The 20,393-nt window shown below is 32.1% G+C and overlaps 1 protein-coding gene across 1 annotated transcript in view; it reads left to right on the top strand.

The window, feature by feature from the left end:
• Positions 1-4,214: 4,214 nt before the first annotated feature.
• Positions 4,215-20,393, top strand: part of LOC123705048 (transient receptor potential cation channel subfamily A member 1) — a 69,284-nt gene continuing 53,105 nt past the window's right edge. Inside the window, exon 1 of the mRNA XM_045653612.1 lies at positions 4,215-4,274. The gene's annotated coding sequence lies outside the window, so the exon portion shown is untranslated. The remainder of the gene's footprint in view (positions 4,275-20,393) is intronic.

The raw sequence follows: 20,393 nt of genomic DNA, 5'->3' as shown, positions 1-20,393 counted from the left end.
AGGGGTTTTCAAGATATTGAGAAAAATGTGAATTAACCTCAAAACTTAAATAAACCCGATTTAGTTAGGTTTATGTGTGATTTAGGTAGTATTTTATCGTCTGAAGGTTATTTTTCGTTTAACATATTTAATCTATGCGTAGAGCTTATGCTAACAAAGTCTATCTGTTCATTGGCTATAGTGTAGGTAGGCACTAGAAATCTTCCGGGACGGATTTCAAGAAAACCTAAATATATATTTAAAAAATGCCAATAGAGTTTTTATTCGGTTTACATATTGTTGTTGTTGTTTGAATCATTTTTTCACTACATATTCGAAGAAAGAAACAAATAAGAAATAACTGGTTACCTACCAAGCTATGTCATAATAATATTTTTTTATATAATATATTTATATTATTTTACTTCACTATCTATGTTAAAACAACCTACAGTGTATAAACAATACCTTACAGAGTGATTTTATGTTAATTGATTTATTTGTAATTCAATGAAAACAATAATCGATATTAATACATTTAGCTATTTACCATAGTAAATGTCATAATAGTTACCGCTTGGTTACCGTGGTAAACCGGTAATGGATACTAAATCTATGGTAACGGATCTAAAAAATTACATGTCTTATTAGATTTTACAAAAAATTCCCTGATCAAAATATATTTTCCGATAGTAAGAAGACCTCTAAATTGCCGAGATTTTTTTAAAATAGTATTTTTATCTTGATGCATGAGAAAAACCTGTACCAAAAATGTAAACGGTAATGGACACTAAATCTATAATAACGGATCTAAACAATTACATGTCTTATTAGATTTTACAAAACATTCCCTGTTCAAAATATATTTTCCGATGGTAAGAAGGCCTCTAAATTTCCGAGATTTTTTTTAATAGTATTGTTGTCTTGATGCATGAGAAAAACCAGTACCAAAAATGGGCATTCTCCTTTGGTATAGAGATGTTTTTATATCTGAGATAGGACATAGGCTACTTTTTATCCCGGGAAATAGGATAGGTTTTATCCCGGAAATCCCACGGGAACGGGAAATATGCGGGTTTTTCTTTGACTAGCTGCGGATGGAAAGCTAGTTAGTAATAATAAATTTTCCATTACTATGACTAGATGGCGTAAGGTATATTGTAAGGTTGATCAATACACAGGCACAACTCAATATCAGCAACAATTGATAAACAATACTACTGAAAACTTCGTTTTTATGTTGTCTTTCTTGAGTAAATTATCTCTGAAATCACAGTGTTGCAACTACTCAACATGTTGATTCATCTTTGTTGCTAAATAATGATGTCGTGAAATGTGAATACAGGGCTTCACAAAAACATTTTTTCAGTTTTGTATATTAAATTACCTCGTGTGTTCATAAGTTTTGAGACGAAATAAAAGTTGCAAATCTTTTGTAATATTTAACCTAAAATTCTAAAATTTATACAGCATATTAAGTGAGTAATAACAAACAATAAACTTTCATTATTACTCAAAATGTTCACCCTTATTTTTTATACAGGCCCTCAGACGATTTGGTCAGTCATCTATAGCGGCACGAATCTTTTCCAATGGAATTCGCTTTGCTTCTCGGACAAGAGTTCGCTTCAGTGACTCCAAGTTTCGGTGGGACTTTCGGCAGGCCCTGAGCTCTAAATCAGTCCATAAAGAATAATCCAGCGGGTTGAGGTCGGGGCTGGAGGAGGGCCATTCGTTAGCCGCAATGAAGGCCGGCACATTCTCCTTCAACCAAGCTTGGGTGGTTTTCGCCTTATGAGATGGCGCTGAGTCTTGCTGGAAAACCCCATCCTTGTTGTGAAATAAAGTATGAGACAGGGGTTTCACAACAGGCTCTAAAATATCACTTTGATAATTCTTGGCTTTCACCTTGACAACTTGTTGGCAGAAATGCTGCGGAGTGACCTTCATACGAAACTCCCCACCATACCATCACACTAGCCGGATGATCAGTACGCAAGACATTCCGTGCTGAAGGTGGGACGTCCTTGCTACTTTTGGCATACACTTTATTGTTTTGTCGGCTGAACTTTTCTTCGACAGTAAAGATTTTCTCACCAGTAAAGAGTATCTTCCTCGCATCGTGTCTCCTAAGCAGTATTGGACAACGTTCGCGTCGCAATTTACGAAGGCGGTCGTTTAAAAAGTGAATTTTCCTACGGCTGTACGCCTTTACCTTAAGATCATATTTCAGTATTCTGTTGATTGATACGCGCGAAATATCAGTCTGCAGTGCGAGTTTTTTCTGAGTGCGACATGGATTTCGGCGAAGTCGCTCTCTGATGATTTTGATGTTCGCAGGCGTCCTCACAGAGCGTGGCCGGCCACTTCTTTGGCGATCTTGCAAAGAATTAGTCTCCCTGTATCGTTTGATAGTGTAATACACAAAGTTACGGCTCACACCAAAAATTTTCACCTCACGGAAAATCTCCGTCGGTTTTTTCCCCGCCTTAAACAGCGAAATCACGGTCGCACGTAATTCTTTAGTTCCCTCCATCACGAGAAAATGGAAAGATATAAATTTGAAAATCAAAGGAATTAAAAGTAAACATTCCAAATTCAAAATTGGAAAAAGAAAGAAATATCAGCCAGTGATATTTTATCTTATTTTTGAACTACAAAGTTCGTCTCAAAACTTATGAACACACGAGGTATATAAATATGTAGTTAAATATAGAAAAGATGATAAAAAATATTTTACTTTGATTTACTTTTATATTGTAACATAAATGTACTTCCTGAAAATTTTTAATGTCAGTTTCCAAATTAGGCAGGTATAACCCGAGCAAATAGAGAATAGATATGTATTTTTCTAAGGTATTTTTTGTGGAAGTTGTTGTTGTGTTGTGTGAAATAATTTAAGCTTGACCGTAAATTATGTACTTTGACTAATACTATTCTTACAATTTCATTTCGGATTTATCTGATGCTTGAGTAAGTTAAGTTTAATTAGTAAGAAAACATTTCTTATTCAGTTTATTTTACAGCCATTCCGATATATGGTCGAATCCATTTGGAAAATTAATACGATGCTTGAAAGCAATATGTAAAAGTGAAGATTGTAAAATACCAATTATATTCTTTCTTTTCATACTAATTGCTATTATCATAGCATCTATATTATATTTTGATTGTACAACATTATTAATGGACTTTCTAGATAGGCTATTGATATAAATAACATTTTTAATAATCATATTTTTTATGTAAGTATTATTAGATAGTTGTATTATTGTTAAATATATGCCTTCCTTTTTTATTTATTGTTTTCTTTTTTACACTCCTTACTATAATAATAGACTCTATATTATCGAAATATTGAAAAATTGTTACAATCTAAGGTTACAATATTTAAAATTGTCTTAAATACAATACAAACCATAATCATTTTTTATTTTTAAGCTGCATAATTGTGAACATGAGTTAAAGAAAACAATTGAAACTCATGTAAGTTAATGAAAAATTGTTATCTACATATACTATGTGATTTATATTCGAGCACATCCGAATGAATCTTATTTGCGAATTGTGTGTCGCATAAATATTATTATCTGATGATACCTATATTATTGTTTACCTACCTATTGTTCATCAATATGATTTTACTTTAATCGAAGTAACTTTGTTGAACAATGTTCCGAAATTTTCACACAGATGTCGTTACCCGACACCATTTGAATCCAAGCCAGGAACCATTTCATACTTTAACTAAAATGAAATTTTATCCTTTATCGCTATTTTGTTTTCCATGTTTATACCACAGTTGTTTTAAAGATACAGAATTTTTATTTTCTCTCTTTTTGAATTAGAATACCGAGGAGGTAGAGTCAAAGTAGAGAAAATAGCAAAATTGTAGCAAAGGTGATTTTACAGCAAAATCACTAGAGGATATAATAAAACACATAAGAGAATTTATGTTTCGATAAACATAACCTGTAATGGTAACCAAGTTTTACGTCATTTAATTTCAGATGTCATGTTTTTTTTATTAAATCTGAAAAAAAAGATGCTTCGCAATTCTATCAATTTATCATGGGAGAAAGATAACTAAAAGGGTCCTTTGAATATATTCAATCGGCCAGCAAATGCAACACGCATGTGTGCGTCTGTGACAGCTTTCTTGGTTATATTATTAACTGTGCTCCAACTGACATTTGCGCCGCGATGACCAAACCTGACACGCTCTTGTAAAGTTCTGAAACCGCTTTAATTCGAAATTAAAAGTTTATGCACAGGCAATTCTACGATTCCGAACGGTAAGTGTAGGGAATAAATACTTTTGTTAACTCTTGGAATGAACCTTTGTCTTGAATTGAGTTGTTTTGGAGTTGCTTTATTTTGAATGTTGCATTATTAAGTGTTTTGTGACTGTATGGTATGACGCTTACTGTTCTGTGGACGCAATTTATGCAACGTATTGACAAAATAAACAGTCGTACAAATATAGTATTAGCACAGACTAATAATAATATACTACGTATACAAGTGGATTATCGTCAGGTTTTGGTATTCGTCTTTGAGCTGAGTTGAGTTTTATTCACAGTGACCACTGAAGGTCACTTGTCGTATATCTACCTACCCTACAAAATGTAATTTATGACGCTTCCTTTCTCAACGATGGAATCATATCATAATGTCAAATGCTCACAGAGTATCTTTAACTAGAAGAAGTAGAAGAATAACAATTTTAAAATAAAAGACTATTAATTAAGGTGATGTAATTATATAGTATGTTATCAGATAACATACATAACTCATAGAATTATTAAATTATTTAACTCCTAAGGACTGGACTGGAAAATGAGCTTTGACTGCACTTTTCTACTTAGCCGTAACGACGCGACGCTTGACAAATGGATTCATTTAATTCTCTCATGCCGCATTTTCTCGTAATAAAATGTGTGTGCATATTTTTAATACAATATTTCTGGTGTTTGAGTTTACACGAGTATACATTTAGAAATTATAGAGTCTCCCCGTGACCACGCTCGCTGCAAAGTGTGCGAAACGTCGGGAAAATAATATAATGAATAACGTTAAAAATCTTTAATTTCAAAATAATATTTGTAATTAAGTGCCCTTACGCACTAGCGGTTAACCGCGGGGGCGGCTAACCGCGCGGTTACAAAAATATTATATACTTACTTTTTCTTCATAATATATAATATTATAGTCTCGTGTCTCTTGATCCTAAATGGAGAGCGCAAAAATTTCTAGAAATTTCTAGACTCAAATTACTCAGTTCGTGTGTGCTAGAAATTCTAGAAATTCTTCTATAAATGAATGTTCGACGTCCATAGAACCATGGGATTTTTCCATAAAGAATCCATTGAAATTGTTCGATTCAAACTCAGCACGCATGTGTAGCGGGTGGCACGAATGACAGCTCATTTGACATTCGCGTCGCGATGACCAAACCTGACACGCTTCCGTGGCGTTCCGAAACCGTTTTCATTTAAAAAGAAATATTATATAAAGCGTGCATGCTAATGCGAACTCTACGCATCCGCGGGGTAAGTTTCATGTTTGCATAGCTATCGTATCTATTGTTTAGGTGCTTTTTATAGGTTCAAACTGGCAATACGATTTGTTAGCAAAATAAAAACAATTGTTTTTATTTTACTAATAAATACTACTAATTTAATGACATTTTAATTGGCTATTATGGCTAGTAGAACTTTCTTTATCAGACAATACTCCATTTTCGTAGACTTACAATCAATGTTATTTAATTGCATACTTTACTTTTAAAATAACGGTTGTTCTGTTTAACAATTTTGTCTTGAATAATCTTCGCACCTCCTCTCATTACTCTAAAGTCTAAGGATTTAATTTAAAAAATATTTATTGCAGATCAACTATTCGATATAAATTCTTCTACATTCGCAATCCTTGATTACAATTGTGCAACTAAATTTCAGTTTTATTTACAATGCGGGTTATTTGTTGTTATCACAAGAAAAACACATGATCATTACCTTTATTTAACTTCGATTTAGAAGGATTCCCGCTTATCGCAAACTATTTACTGTGCTATTAACTAGACTGATGTGACGTCATAGCCTTGGCGAATACATGTCCTTTGACTGCTGCGAGCTATAATATAGCTTCTTTATTTTAAACTAGCTTTCCACCCGCGGCATCGCATGCGCAGTCAAAGAAAAACCCGCATAGTTTCCGTTCCCGTGGGATTTCCGGGATAAAACCTATCCTATGTCCTTTCTCGGGTGTCATAATAAATTTCATGCAAATTGGTTCAGTAGTTAAGGCGTGATTGAGTAACAGACAGACAGACAGACAGAGTTACTTTCGCATTTATAATATTAGTATGGATAGTAAGCGCAAAAGACAAGACATAAAAAAAGGTTTTATAACATTATTACCTCTAAAAGTGTAGGTACGACAATATTTTTCGGTACAAAAGCAGAGAAGATACGAGCGGGCAATGCAGTGCTATTATATCTCTTAAGCTGCAACTGCATCGCAATGCAGTCGGTGCTAGTTGGAAGGATAAAATCAATGGATACATATTTTCGTACCTATCTCTTCGTTGTTCACTTTACCGTTGGCGTTTTAATTGGCCATTTTCTAGAACATCGTGAATGGGATTTATATGTACTTAAACAAATTGAATATTCGCAACTTCTCTCAAAGAAATATGGCTTGTTAAGTTCTCATTAAAGACGTGGGTTGGCCTTTAAATTCACTGAGAATACCCAACGCATATTTAATTAATTTTAATATCTTTATAGAAAGACGCTGCATCTATTTTTGAAATACTTTTTTTTATTTTCGAATTAAATAGACAGTGGAAGATAGTTCAAACGGTTGTGAAACTCATCAAGTAAATGTAGGTGCACGAATTTTATCGACGCCTGAGTTGTCTACTGCCTCATCTTATTTGTGTATTATTTATTTGATCTTTAAAAATATAATTTTCTAAATATTTACGCCTTTGCTATTATCTTTTAAATAAATATGCTATTTATTATAATAACCAGAGCGATTATATTATGTTTCGTTTCACAATATGTTTCCTTGTAATTAGGTTCGAGAAAATGACATTAAAGTGAAATAGCCATAATTATCTTAGAACTTAGTCATGAACACAGAATACATAATACTTTAGTAGCCAATGTCATGACGTAGACATATCATTAGCATCTATGGCTAACGCCATTTTGAAGCATTAATCATTCTATGAATAACATGAACGTTTAAGAGAAGAGTTTAACGTTTTACGTAACGTTTTAACGTTTAACATTAACGTTTTTCATTACCAAGAAGATGGAAAATATTTTTAGCTCTAAAACTTAAGCCATGAATGAAATCTCGTTCCTATTAAACTATTACATAGCATTATATTCTATATCTGCTATAAGTTGCTTAAGATTTAAGTCTCAAAGTTCATTTACGGAGTAGTTTCATGCTCTTGTTAGTTACTGGATACCTTATGAACAGTTTGTTGCCGTATGCAGATTACTTTGAAACTTAAGAATTCTTTAATCTCCTGCTAGATCTTTGAGAGGACACGTTCTGAAATTTAATACTTACTTGACTTTTAGATAAGTACCTGAATATTTTTTAAATACCTATTATTATGCATGAATCAAACGTCGTAAAGATAAGTAAAATATAAGTGATTTGGTGTTTTAATTCACAATTGAATGTATAGAACAAGTGTAGAGAACTAGATAAATAAAATAATGCAGAAATGTTAACTAACTCCCTATATTAATATTATTATAATTTAAAAATGGATGCATTGTCCAAAAAACCAAATCGGAATACAAATTTAATCATCCTCCGATTCTATATTATGATTGAGATATCTAATATTGAGAGAAGCCCCATACAGCCTACACAGATTCAAAATGTCAATGTCCGAACAAAGTCAAGAATGAGAAAGAAATAAGTAATAATACCTATATTTTATATCTAATAAAACTTATAATAATATGAAAAAAGTTACCTTGCATTCATATTTCATACCTACCTTGTATTCCAGAAACACTTTAATAATTTTAACGGGAAAAAATATATTCAAAGAAGGTTTCCGTCAAAGAATAATATAATATCTTTATTCTATAGTGTTTTAAACCCTTAGTTTAAACCTTTATATTGTAAACATCTTAAGTAATAATACTTACTTACTTACTTACTTCAACGGCGCAACGACCCAAAGAGGATCTTGGCCTCCGACACCAAAAGTTTCCAGGTTTCGCGCCTTAGCGCCCTGGTCTTCTACTTGAAGGATGTCCAGATCTTTTTCGACTTCTTAAGTAATAATGGTGTATAAATATAGGTAAATTATATCTAACAGCAACTTTAAACTAAGTACTACATCTATCAGTCGAAATTACATTTTAAATGTTTGTACAATGAAAGCCACAATGTAACAGCACACAGCAATGTAACCGACTCCTATTGGTCGGACATCTATAGACCGTATTATGTGTACTTATTGCTATTATATCATCATATATTGCACACTTAGAACATTATGTGACTTGGCTTCTCTGTTATTGTCGACGGAATTGCACTATTACCGATTACGAGTATTATATACATTTGCGTTATCAGAAACAGCTGGTTAAGATGTTCTTCAGATAAAGAGACGCGGCATTTGATAGGAAATCAATGTTGATGTTATTTGAGGCCGGCTACTCATGTACCTGCAACAGGGGCAATTTTGAAATTTGGCTCCTTAATTGTGATTTGTATAGGCAAGCAGGGGCAATTTATAGAACAACTGAATTCATCGACATCATTTTAAGAGTATTGTAAGATTTAACGGGACGTCATCAAGAATAAGAAACGCACAGAATAAAATTAAAAGGGATGATATTTATCTATTTAACTTACTAGCTGCGCTCCGCGGTTCCACCCGCGTGGCTCCTCTCCTTTTGGTATTAAACAAACAAACAAACAAACTCTTCGTTTGTTTATATGTTTGTTTGAACGCACTAATCTCAGGAACTACTGGTCGATTTGAAACATTATTTCGTTATTAGATAGCCCATTTATCGAGGAAGGCTTTATGCTATATATCATCACGCCATGACCAACAGGAGCGGAGCAATGCGGGCGAAACCGCGCGGAACAGCTAGTATTAGATATTATAATCTATATCTATACTGCGTATCTACGCACAATGGTTTTATAATTTCATTTTCATAATAGAATTTTCAGCTTGACAAGGGTGTAATTAATAAAATATTATTTCCACACGAGAATTGCCGACATAAAAGATGAAAGAAAACGTGGGTTACTATGATTAACTTGAAAGCATGGTACAGCTATTAGCTATTTAAATAAATAAAAATAATAAAAATCTTTATTAACCAAAAGTATAGAACATACAGTGTTACTGGAGATCCAAACTAGGCTGTTGCCTGTGTCTTGGATCTCAGAAACGGTATACATTTATGTTGAATTACATAGGAACACATCGTCATTAGAATAGGAAAAAAATTTAGTCATAAAAGCATTAAAGGCATTCCATCAAACTAGATAGAAACTTCTAACTCGATCATTATCGTTTTGAGCGAAGTTTTATAAAGTTGCGAATACTTAAACTGAAGTTTTATGAAAATGTTTTTTTTTTTTTATAAAATACAAAAAATGTTGATACATTTTCGCGGCTATTGTAATTTATATATTTTTTATAAATAATTTTTGATATCTTGTGGCTGTATAACTATATCGATACTCTTAATTATTCTTATACCTTGACCTCATGAAACGATAGTGGTGATCCATATAACTAGATCTTGTACTATAAATAAGGGCAGTTAGTATCTAGGTACGGCAAGGCTTAAAAGAAGAAGCTGCATTATAATGGGTAATGCACTAAGCCAAAAAACATGGACGTAGAGTTTTGATATGGTTTCTTTTTTTTTTTAGCTATTGCATAGCTTCTATCGCGGGCCTTGAGCGAGGAAACCGAATCGAGTAATTCCGTAACGAAAAAACCTCACGCTCCCCACTCCGACGGGCGGAGGTGTGGCTTGAAGGCATGCAATAGCTTTACCGCGGCAGTCCCCAAGTGCCACACGTCGTTTTTTATATTTAGGATTAGGTAGTACCAAATACGCGATTTTCGTGCCAAAGGTTGAAATTGAAGTTAATTGTTATTTTTAATTACCTACTAAGTTAAGCATTAATTTGATGACCATTTGCTATTGAGATTTTCAACAGGCTTTTTATATAATGATAAATGATCTAAAGTACCTATAGATTTAAAAGCATTATCTACACTAATATTATAAAGCTGAAGAGTTTGTTTGTTTGAACGCGCTAATCTCGGGAACTACAAGTCCGATTTGAAAAATTCTTTCATTATTAGATAGCCCATTTATCGAGGAAGGCTATAGGCTATATATCATCACGCTAAGACCAACAGGAGCGGAGCAATGCGGGTGAAACCGCGGGGAACAGCTAGTAATTAATAATTATAGTATAGGTATAGCAAAAATGTATAGAACCATAAGAATTTGAACGTATTTTTCCCATCAATGACGTTATATTTCCTTTTCGTGAAAGGTATTTTGAAGCGTTAAATTATCAATAGCACATTGGAACTAAAACTCCTTGAAAAACACATTAAAACGTCATATTTCAAAAGAATGAAACGACTGCATCGATGCTTACCTAACTGCAAGATTTATCGCCGTACTAGTCTCACGTCCCAATGTTCTATAATACTTTTTACGTCCTTATTCCTTTTCTTACTCACTTGAGCACTTATGTTTATGATTTTTTTATGGTCCAGTGTCTGTTTCATAACTTTTGTTATCTACCTCTAAATTATACGCTCACTGATGCTGTGTTTTGTTAAGGCGTCTCAGTTGTTAATCTACACATTAATATGATAACAAAAATAATTATTCAGTACAGACAGGAGATTATAAACACAATCTTAGATTAGTTGGAGCACGTAATTTATCACATAAACGATAGCTATATTTTTAACCGACTTCCAAAAAAGTCGGTGACAAGTACTAAGCTCTTAGTATTAAGCCCGTATAAGCCGCTAATTTTTACATTGGCTTGGCACCAACATCAAACCTATTTAATAAATCTAAATAACATGTAGTTATTTTGTAGTTATCATGTAGTTATTTACTTTCCGTCTTTGAAGTCTGTTTTTTTAACGTAGTTATTTTTATTATTGTGACTGTTCAATAAATACTTAACATGTTAACATTACGGGTTCGAATTTCGCCTTTTAAAGCTGCCTAAATCAGAACGATATTATTATAGGTATCTATTCTAATTCTTATCATACTTGATATTATGATAGACATCCTATCAAAAGCGAATCCATGACGCATATGTACAGTATGTTACAACTTACACTACATCGTTAAAATAAAGGCAACTTTTTTAAATATACGGTAAAATTATGTGGACAGAAATAGGCTATGACGCCTTTAAGTTGAAGTGCAACCGTGCGAAACCACGAGCGGAGAGCTAGTGATATGTGATAAATATTTATAAAAATTGTTGGCTTTGATGCTATGAATTTTCTATTCACTAGCATTTCAATTATATTTACGTTTGAAAATCGTTCTGGTTCATGGAAAGAAGCCGCGATAAATTACATTTAATCCATGGAAATAGGCTATAAAACATAGCCTGTTTCCAAGATTTCTCATACACTGATATGATTTCAGCTTTATCGCTGAGACGAAAGCAGAAAAACTTTGACTGCATTACCTACAGGAAAAGACGTTGTTTTCTCCCAAGAGAACTAAAATTTCTTGTAATGAAAGAAGAAAAATATCCACTATTTTTTATTTGAGTTTTATTTCTTTCAACTCTAGAGCCAAAGCTTGTTAGCATTTCATAACATTCAAGTTACAATCTTCTTTAAGGTTTCACTTTGAAAGATGATATTTATCGTGATGTTTATATTTTTTCTTATTAAATTCATCCTAAAAGTAAATGCGTCTGATTTTTAATGTAAGTGATATTTATTTAAGCGTATATTTCCACGGCTTCACTCATGTGTATTTCAAGTTGTTGCTCAAATGACGTTCCCATTTTATTTTCGCCGTAAAACCGATATCATTATCTAACTCCTCTCATTTATAAAATGAATATTCCTGTAGATTATAAATCGGTATCGCTTATATCCTAAAATTTATTGAATAAAACTACCTATATTGTGTATTTATTTATAATCTATAATATAAAAATGAATCGCAAAATGTGTTGGTAAGCGCATAACTCGAGAACAACTGAACCGATTTCGTTAATTCTTTTTTTATTACATTTCTTGAAGAACGAGGATGGTTCTTATTGAGAAAACGTAAAAATGTACCACGGGCGAAGCCGGGGCGGACCGCTAGTACATTATAAAAATAAGATAGTATATGGGTTCCAGAGTTAGCAACATAATATTTCCCGACAAATTTCTTTCAAGCTGCCACATTCATCATCAGCATATACGTTCCCACTACTGGGACACGGGCCTCCTATGAAGGTACAGGCCATAATCAAATATATTATGTAGTTAGATATAAGTTACAGATTATGTAATATTGACATGATTTTAAAAGAGCAACTATGGACTTCTTGCCGGTTCTTCTCCATAGATACTGCTTTCCGAATCGGTGGTATATGTTAAAAATACTTATGTAATGACGATTCCAAAGTGCTATTTAAAGTAGTCTAATTGAATAAATAAATGTTTGAGTTTGAATCCACCACGCAAGCTGCTACATTATTCGAGTTTATGAAAACATCATGAATCCCAATCCTGTTTGAAATAAAACAAAACCTATGTAAAAGTGTCACTTCCGTACTGAATATCGTGCAGTTATCACGACCATGACTGTCCACATAACCAGTACTGACACTCCATTCCGAGTCGGTCAAATGTAGATTGTAGGGATTGGTTTCAAATCGAATCCTAGATGAATTTCAAACTAGAATTTAGAGTACGAGGTTTTCGTTCCGTGGTAACGAGAGTCGGTCGATTTTTAATGGCCAGAATCTTTTAAAATATTTTATGATAAAACCGCAGTAAAACGGTATTATGTTTTGTTTGTGGTTTTGTTACTTTATAGTTCGTGCATTATTATTACGATTTAGTAAGTTATTTATTTTGTTCATATTTTAAAGGCTGCTGAGCCTAATACCTATACCTACTTTCGATTCGTTTTTCTGTTCTCGTTATTTTATTATTGTAATTAAGCATTGTGTAATTAATTAAATAAAATTAATAGGCATTTTTTTTCTCCTATTATTTAAGACTTTCTACCAGTGTCAAATACCTATCGAAGAATTAGTCACATTTTCGTTCTTGACTAAATACAATAGATATCATCTGTGGCATAAGGCATAAGGCTGACATCATAATATAAATGCAGCCGCCGGCTAAATGATTATGTTGAATTTACATACATTGTTAAGTATTGATTTATCATAGATACTTAGGCTCCATACTAATATCATACAGGCGATAGTCACTCTATATATGTGTGTGTAATGTGTTTGTTACGTTTCACACCTAAACTATTGAACTAATTTCGATGAAATTAGCTGTACAACGGACATAGGATAGTTTTTAATAGGAAACATTGGTTATAAGGTTTGCATCTTTATTTCTTATATTTGTAGCAAAACCCAAAACAATGTTTTAACGACTAATCAAACCCGAGGAAAAACTGGAATCTTGCCATTATCAGATGGATACTAAAGTAACGAATATTGAGTAATATTTCATGAAAAAACGCTATTAAACTGGATTTATTTCACGCTTCATAGTTAGTTTTTGTATTTTAATTTTGATTTTTCATGTTTGTTGTTAATTTTTGCACATACATTTACAACGCGTTATTATTTTATTACATAAATACAAAGGTATTATTTTCCCTTTAACGGATCATATTTTAACATGCTTTAATAAATTTTCATGTTTAAAATAAAAGGATGAAACAGTGTTCTAAATTTGAAAGTCTGGAAATTAACTAGCGTAGCTCTGTGCATTCTTTGGCGGCAAAATTTTATGACATGTATTGATTTACTTCACTAAAGTTTTCGTAACAATCACATAATAGTAACACATTTGGAAAAATACATCTTTAGCACTTTAGGACATAGTTTAATAGGAATAAGAATAATTCATGGCTTGCTAAAAAGTGGCATCTCTATTCTATATAATATTTGGTTAATCACTATATTTTACTTATCATACAAAAACTACCTTCACAAAATTACTTCAACATATTTTTTTAAGGATAATTAGATATTAAAAAATACACTGAGAGAATCGTCCCTCAGTTACATAAAATAAAAACCAGATAGGCGAATAAAATTTTCTTGGCACAATTTCAATATTGAGTTAATTAAATTTAAATCGTAGTATATATTATACTACTTATTGCTGGTTCCAATGCAGAAGTTCGTTGTCTTTTTTTGCCTGATCTCTTTACTCCTTTGTAATAAAATATATGATAATTTACTACTGTAATTGAAATTATGCATATAAAAAGTAGCGTGTGCAACTACCGAGCACACGTGTCTGAAGTGAAACTTCTTTGGCAAGATTCAAACAAAATCGACGCCTTACTCCATGTCGTGGCGATATTGCCATGACGCGACCTTGAAATTTTTCTCTCAAAGCGCCTAAAGAAGTTTCACTTCAAAAAACTACTAAACTTCGTTTGAACAATAGCCTTTTTCACGTCACAAGAATCTCTTATCTGTCTTTTTACATGACATTAAGATTAACCGGTTGGCTTGGTTGGTAGTGGGCAGTGGCCATGCCTTCCAAGCCAGAGGTCGTGGGTTCGATTCCCACCCGGGGCAAATATTTGTGTGATGAACATAGATGTTTGCTCTGTGTCTGGACGTTAATTATCTTTATAAGTATATTTATTTAAAAATTATAAATTTATGTTTATCAGCCATCTAGTTTCCATAACATAAGCGAAAGCTTAGTATGGGATCAGATTGTGCCGTGTGTGAAAATTGTCCTGAATATTTATTATTTATTATCCATTTAAATAGGTGCATCATTATCTAATAAAAGGATCGAGGAATATAATAGGAAACGTGTATTCCCTATAAAATCCAATTTATGATATAAAAATTGCACAATGATCTACCTTCATTAACGGCGATGTAGCTATAATAACATGTACTTTCATTAGAAAGCTTTTGTCGAGAAACTTTTCTCCATACAACTTACTAGTTATTTATTTAATTATACTTTCATCCTTATAACGGCTTTTTTCATAACATTGTTGTAATGTTGCTAATGACTACAAAGTCTTCAAGTATTTTTTTCTCTCTCACATAGTTTTTATTCATATTATCAAACCTGAAGTAATTTCTGTTTAATTTTCAAATACTTGATGATGAAACATTTTGTTTTCATATCGCATTGCATTCACTTGCATAACAGTTCTAAAAGTCTTGTTTATCGAAACTTGCAAAATTCGTTCGCGATTTTACAAATCATTCTTCAATCTTATATTTATTTACTAAATCAATATAAAAGTACATACATTTATATGCATTTTAATGCCTATAATTAAACTATAATTCCTAGATTTAATTAAACCTAGGCTTTAATAATTTTCTCTGAATATTACAATGCACGAAAATAATTTAGCGGTTAGCGAATATACCCTTTAACATAATTAAAATAACCAAAATAGATTAAACTCGTTTCATGGAATCGACGCGTGTAAAATTTTTGACACGTGCAATATTTTCCTTTTGTTATTATTAATTATTTCGAATTTCGTTATTACGAACAATTATGTTCAATACAAATTATAGTATAAGATCCCACCGAAGGATTAGTGCGTTCATAGTTTTTTTTTGCTAAAACCAACGTTTTATGTATATTTATAATTAGGAGAATATATATCGACTGGGTTGCCAGTCAAATTTTGGCCGCAAGCATTTATAATTAAATCTTTTGTTAAAGCTATTCTTTTCCGTCAATAACATATAAAGAAGAAGTGAACGAAATGTTTCCCGAAAAATCGAAACTTTTTTATTAAAAATGCTTGCGGCCAAATTTGGACTGGCAACCTAGTCGATATATATTCTCATAATTATAAAATATATACATAAAAGTTTGGTTTTAGCAAAAAAATTGTGAACGCAATGATCCTGCGCGGTGGGATCTTAGACTATAATACAATTTTGTTAGTATAATTTTACTGGTTAAAATTCCGATGACGACATAATTATAATATTATAAATAGATTTAATCAACAGTTATAGTCCCAAAATATTTCGTTTAAAATAATTCGATGAGATATATATCTATTAATTATTTTTATAGTATAAAATATAAATATAATATTCTAGATACACTGCCTACTAATAAATATTTCTTAATAAAGGAAAATCAATGTTAACGCAATTTAATAAATAGGATACAGCATGTAAATAGAGGCATTATAATACGCACTATATAAATTTAGAATATAATTCTCTAGTTCCAAACGCTCCTTGCAAATTCGTTCTTCCTCCTACTACGGTCAAACGCGATACTTCTTTTAAAGTAGGTATACATTCTCAACTTACCAGACGTGATATGTCCCGTAAAATATAATTATTATATTTAAAACGTATCCTATTTATTTTTACACTGTAACCACAATAAAAATTCTTAAATATAAAGAAGTAACGCATTTAAACATAGAAAAAGACGAAAAAATCATTTTGGGTAAATTGCTAACGACAACGTCAAAACAGAGCCTATCAATAAAGACCTTCGTAACTTCATTATAAAGTTTCACTGAGGAGTGAGGACTAAACTAAAACGATCTTACATGTTACATCATAATATTATTACCACGTTATACGAATATTATTATTATTGTAACTACGCTTTTGACGAATACTCCTGGGAAATTGTTATAATATTATGTAAAAGATCATTAAGACGTAACCAATTTGGACATCAATTTACTGCTTTGGAACCGTCCATGTTATGTTTATCTAATTTTAGGAGAAATTATACACGTTCAATTCAAAAAGGGGCTTTTAAACAATGCTAGTATTGTATGATATGTAACTAACAATTAATCACGCTAATATTCGTAATGTTATAGAGCTTCAAATTCATTTTCTCTTAAAATAATAACTTCAAGGCTTTTTGAGATCATCATCAATTAAAGTAGTGATAAAAAATATTTGTTTAGTTTCCTAATCTATCTGTAGCTTACGAGACGTAGATTGTAATACAATTTTGTAACTGCATTTTATCCCAGTATAGAAAAGATAAAAGGCCCAGAGATCTGACTGAAATTTCAATGATTTTGACGCCATTATTTAATAAACGAGGTTATCGTACGTCCTTTGTACACTCATGAACGCAATAATGGACCGAAATTGACGCTTGTTTGATCCTTGATTTAAAACGCCATGGACAGAAATGATTCAGAGGATTTTTAATTATTATTTAATCATCGCGTTAAGGCCCCTTATTGATATTCAGAGAGCTTTTTATAACTATTGTCGTAGTAGGTAGAAATTGGCGCGCTTTCTTGACTTCAAAAGTTAGATCGTAGCAAACGAACGAATTTTAAAGGTTTCACGGTAGAAAAATTACGTCGCAAGATCTGTATGGAGTTTGTTTAATTGTCGATTAAAACCTTGTCCTTGTGGTTTTATCCAAGTAATTATACGCTATTTTACTTGCTTTAAGAAAATCAGTTTAACTACGAGTCAGAAGCAAAACTTGCTAGTTTTTATATTAATTAAATAATATAAAATTTATTATATAAATTTAAGTCCAAAATAACGGCCATGTATGCAAAAAAATTATATAACATGATCAGATATTACAATAGAACCTTATTTTAAAAACAAGATTTCGTGTGGATTTTAACTTAAGTATCTATGTTTTTACAGTTTCTTTAATATTCCATCGCTACACTTGCTCTCCAGTATCACAATAGTGTTGTGATTGCAAAAAAAACACAAATCCCAGTTTCGAATCAATAACAAGTTGGTTTGTAAGCAAATCAGTACAGTGCTGGAAGTTTTAAAAATAAGATAAAAGTGTTTATAAAATCTTGTGTTTTCATAGAGTACATTTGCTTTAATATAACGAATAATATAATACAATAATCTATACTAATATTATAATTCTGAAGAGTTTATTTGTTTCTTGGAACGCTCTTATCTCAAGAACTACTGGTCCGATTTGAAAAATTCTTTCGGAGTTTGATAGCCCATTTATCGAGGAAGGCTTTAGGTTATATATCATCACCCTAAGACCAACAGAAGCGGAGCAACGCGGGTAAAATCGCGGGCCACAACTAGTATATTATAATTCACTAGCATTTAATACACATAGGTACGGTCTACTCGTAAAGATACTTGCCTTGCCATGTTTTCTAGGTATATTATTAAATTAGACAAAAAGCATGAAAAAATAGGCTTTCATCGTACCTAATCTAAGAAAGAAAAATATTTAGAAAATAAATTTTTCAACGCATTTTGGTGAAACGTTGATTCAATATAAGGAGAAAATTTCGACGTTAGTGAATAACTCTTATAAATAGACATGAACACTTGGAGTAATCGAACTTAATCAGGGAGAAGCCTGTGATGGTTAGATCATTATTGTTCTCCCAATATATCGAAAATAGGATAAGTTTATATTGCTATAACAACAGTTTTGAGACCTTTGCCTTTTTAATTATTACCTACTTACTATGTTAATTATTTTATTCCAAATCTTATACATCATACCATTTTGGAGTGAATATTTGGTATTCCTCGTTTTAAATGAAGATGTTTACAAAAGAACAAGTTGAAGGCATTTTGAGACATTTAATCTTCTTCAGAACATCTTATTTTCTTGCCACAATATTAAGGTTTTTGTACGTCCGTCACGTAGATACTGCTTGTAATGTAAAAGCCCTTAAGGTCACGTAGCAAACACTTCTCAAAAAGCGTGTCTACGAATATTATTGAATATGTCAACCGGTAAGACTGAATATACAATTCCTTTATTTTTCTAACGATATTTGGTAGTATTATTTACTAGCTGTGCCACATGGTTTTACCCGCAGTACTTCGCTCCTGTTGGTCTTAGTGAGATGATATTATAGCTTTTCTCGATGAATGGGCTATCTTACACCGAAAGAATTTTTCCGAGATTAGCGCGTTCAAACAAACAAACAGATACAATCATCTCCGTGCTGTATTTTTTTTTGCATAAATTAATATTTTCCCTTCATAAACTAGAAATTCCCTTCATAAACTAGAAATATATTGCCAACTTCACAAGGATTTTTATTATAATACATATAGTGCTACGAGAGAGTGGTACTTGAAATAAATTTCAAAGAAACTGAAGCAGATAACAAACGTAATATAAGTGTTCTTCGTAGAAAATATAAAAAATATGCATATAATGAGTGCTTCATAGAAAATTTGCTTGCGCGTGTAACCCGGACTCCTTGAACATTATTATGAGCGCATTCAAGAGTCTGCGACATAAAGAGAAGCTCCGCTTATATCATTTGAAGCTTTTACACAAGAAGGAAAAACAAACTGAATGTCAACAATAATGTACCGATCAGAGAAATGAAGAATACATTTTTCTTGAACTTACATTACTAACACTACTTTACGAATACTTAACGACTACATGGACATGTTTCAAGTAACGTTTAAAGTATTGGGAATTTTAAAGTTTATACAATAGACGTTGTCACGACTTACCTTATGCGACATGCTGGGGAAATTACTTGATATGACGACACGTGTAACTGGAACTAGTTTCTTATATGGGAATTGGAAACAATATAAATTGCCGATCAAAACTGTAGAAATGAATATGTCTGTCATATGCATATATAGACCGGGAGATATTGACACAAAATTTCGAGTCATTTGCAACAGGATGGCGGTTCTACAGGGGTCTTAGTACTCAATGACAAAAAGAAAAATGATGGTGTGAACGCTGGTACCGGCGGCTTAGTTGCGTGGGCGTTAGTCGAACTCGTCGGAAAAATAGCGATTTGTAACACAAAAATTTTAGAATTTACCGATAGCCCATAAAAAAGAAGTAGGCGGTAGTGTCATGCCATACTTTTCCGGTGTGACTTACAGCCCGCCATACCGAAGCGAATGTGTTGATTTAAAAAAACAATTCAGCCATTTGTACCAGGCTAACTTTTGCACATTTACGATAATCGCCATGCCATACTTTTCGGACGATTCCAAATGGTCGCCATACCGTCGAAAATCTGCAAAAATTTTTTTTTTCGCCAAACTTGTTCGGTATGTTAAATTATCAAAAAAAAATATCACTTTAAATCTACACATAATTATAATAAATATAATATTATTATATACATAATTATTGAATTGTGAAATACAAC

Source organism: Colias croceus, chromosome Z (assembly GCF_905220415.1).
Source record: "Colias croceus chromosome Z, ilColCroc2.1".
Taxonomy (NCBI): domain Eukaryota; kingdom Metazoa; phylum Arthropoda; class Insecta; order Lepidoptera; family Pieridae; genus Colias; species Colias croceus.
The sequence above is the reverse complement of the archived record's forward strand: the minus strand, read 5'-3'. Positions and strand labels throughout refer to the sequence as shown.